The 2,532-nt window shown below is 34.2% G+C and overlaps 1 long non-coding RNA gene across 1 annotated transcript; it reads right to left on the bottom strand.

Moving 5' to 3' along the window:
- Nucleotides 1-1,251: 1,251 nt before the first annotated feature.
- LOC108976051 lies at nucleotides 1,252-1,826 on the bottom strand. Its single transcript, XR_001993919.1, has 3 exons — nucleotides 1,686-1,826; nucleotides 1,415-1,623; nucleotides 1,252-1,360 (listed from the first exon to the last, which is right to left on the bottom strand). It is a non-coding gene; the product is annotated as an uncharacterized LOC108976051 (long non-coding RNA).
- Nucleotides 1,827-2,532: the final 706 nt, after the last annotated feature.

Genomic DNA, 2,532 nt, shown 5'->3' with positions numbered 1-2,532 from the left:
CTTTACTAAATCGTTCCGGCTGACTAAGCTTAACGATTAGCCCTCACAAAAGGGGCTGTCTAAAAATACAATTTGTCGCGTTCACATCAGTAGGCTGAGCGATGKGATCGTGTGTTAGGTGTTTCGCATTAACTCTTTCTCTGTTTCCATACGACACGGCAGACCTGCCGCTTGATGAATGCAAAGGGCCAATCCTCCACAATCCGCAATTCTTCAACGACTGTATCCAACAGAGGAATGTACACAGAGAATGTACACTTATTCGCAAGTTCTCACACAGAAATTTTCGCGTTTGATGTGTCGTCCGCAGATTCTTGGTTTTCGTAAATTTTCAGTTCTACCACCATTTCTTTCGTGTCGGAAATGTTCCCCATCTTTTTGCCTTCATTTTCGGAAAGCTACAAGCAGCGTATTTGATAATGGTAATATTGGAAAGCTTGGAGGATAAACCGCGGAGTATGTATCAATAGAACAGATGACAGATGGAGCTGAAAGCAGCATCTATTACAAGTTCTCTATCAAGCCGCGTAATTTAAAATTTCCCCATTTCCCCCTTTGCATCCGCCACTAAATAAATCTATATCTATCTTGCTTAGTTTTATATGTTTGAATAGAGAAAATATAATAGGCTGAAAATGTGCTAGTAATTCTTTGGAAAAATCGAAGTGAAATCAGTATCAGCAAATTCGTTTTAATAATAGTCATTCTGGCTTTATAATAGTTTTACTTACAATTTAACTTTATTAGTGTTCACTTTCACATTTTCCTATGTTTAACGATGTTGTTATAATTCCTCGCTTAAATACTTACTCTTATTTCGAAGCTTCGCTGCTCAATAACTGTCAATAAATAAATCTCCAGGATTTCATCTAAACTTCCCACTCCATAATCTATGAACAAATCATTTAAGGGATTATATATCGTCATAAGACCGAAATAAGTGATATTCACCGGAGCAATATGAAATTTTCAGTGTGGATGCATATTAATAAGATAATATTTAAAAAATATCGATATTTTTATTCTATCAGTACATAACTCCTTAAGAAATCTCGTGTATATTGTTCAATTGCTTAGGAGAAACGAGCAGCATCAAGWCTAAATACAAGCTCAATCTGAATATGATACAAATTCTAACTCCTTTTTTTCGCAAAAAAATTATTAAATAAGTATAACCACAAGTTAGTTACAATAGTAAAATCCCGAAAAGGTTATAATTACWACAATTAAATTAATGTTATTAATTTACCTCCAATGGCTTCACATTTAAGTATCACGAAATCGCCTACATTGTATGGTCCAGCCACCGTTGAGCGTTTAAAACCATTTTCATCCCTTATGATGATTTCTTTAGGCAACGCTACAATAAAAGACATTAACCTTTAAATAATAATATTGCAAGTAAAGATCTTACCAATTATTATTAACATAACTCGACTATTGTAGGTTTGTGCTTTCATGAAATCAACCCGACATCTGTACACACCGGTGTCTGATATTTGGCTATTCCGAATAATTAGTTCCCAAGGATTAGCCTCGAATAAAAAATAAGCTCGGTTGCCAAATATACTTTCATCTGACCACCTCCTTGCGGTTTTAGTTATTCCAGATCGTATGTCAACACTACAATAACACAAAAAAAAAAATAACATATGGTAATTACTATACATACATACCAATACCACTGCACAACACTAGGTTAAATTGTTTTTCAATAAGCCTATTTCCAGTTCAAAGGCAAATATTTAGATTTCTGAAGGTAACTTCGAGAAAGGAGAAATCACTTTTATACTCTCGCAACCTTTTGCTACAGAGTATAATAGTTTTGTTCACATAACGATTGTACGTTTCACTTAAAACTAAGGAAGATAGATATACAATTATATATACATATGTATATAAGTGACCAGGATGACGAGAAAAGTTGAAATGCGGGGGACTCTCTGTCTTTCCGTACGTTCGTGCAAGCTGTAACTTGAATAAAAATKGAGGTATATTGATGAAACTTGGTGTGCGGGTTTCTTAGTACAAAAAAATACGAGTTCGTTAATGGGCCCGCTCTCTAATAAGTACAATGTACATATTTCTTAAACAACTAAAGCCATAAAATTTACCCAAATCAAATATTACAAGAACTTATACCGACGGTGTTAAAATGGATGAAATTTTGATCCCTAAATTTAATCCCACTCACCCTCCAGATAACTCGAACTAAGCCTTTTCTTACTTGCTTAGTAATACTTTCAGATGTTATCTGTGTAGCAAACAAGTACGGCAGGGCTCAGCTGCGTGTAACCGACCATTGTGTACTCTCGCAACTTGTAAGGATTAAGGCTAGGAAAATCATTTCAGATGTTTCCAAAACTTTATATTAATAGTAAGATAAGTCTGAGTTCTAATGTAACGGAACATTTTATATTTTGCAACTTGCAAAGCTCGGAAAATTCCTTCAAGTGGTTAGCGAAAGAATTAAAATATTTTATTTTTTTTTATTTTTTTATTTACAAGAGCTCGTTTCATTTCTTACTAATT

This window comes from Bactrocera latifrons, unplaced genomic scaffold (assembly GCF_001853355.1).
Source record: "Bactrocera latifrons isolate USDA-ARS-PBARC rearing strain unplaced genomic scaffold, ASM185335v1 scaffold_1142, whole genome shotgun sequence".
NCBI classification, from domain to species: domain Eukaryota; kingdom Metazoa; phylum Arthropoda; class Insecta; order Diptera; family Tephritidae; genus Bactrocera; species Bactrocera latifrons.
This window is presented reverse-complemented; position numbering and strand designations above follow the sequence as displayed.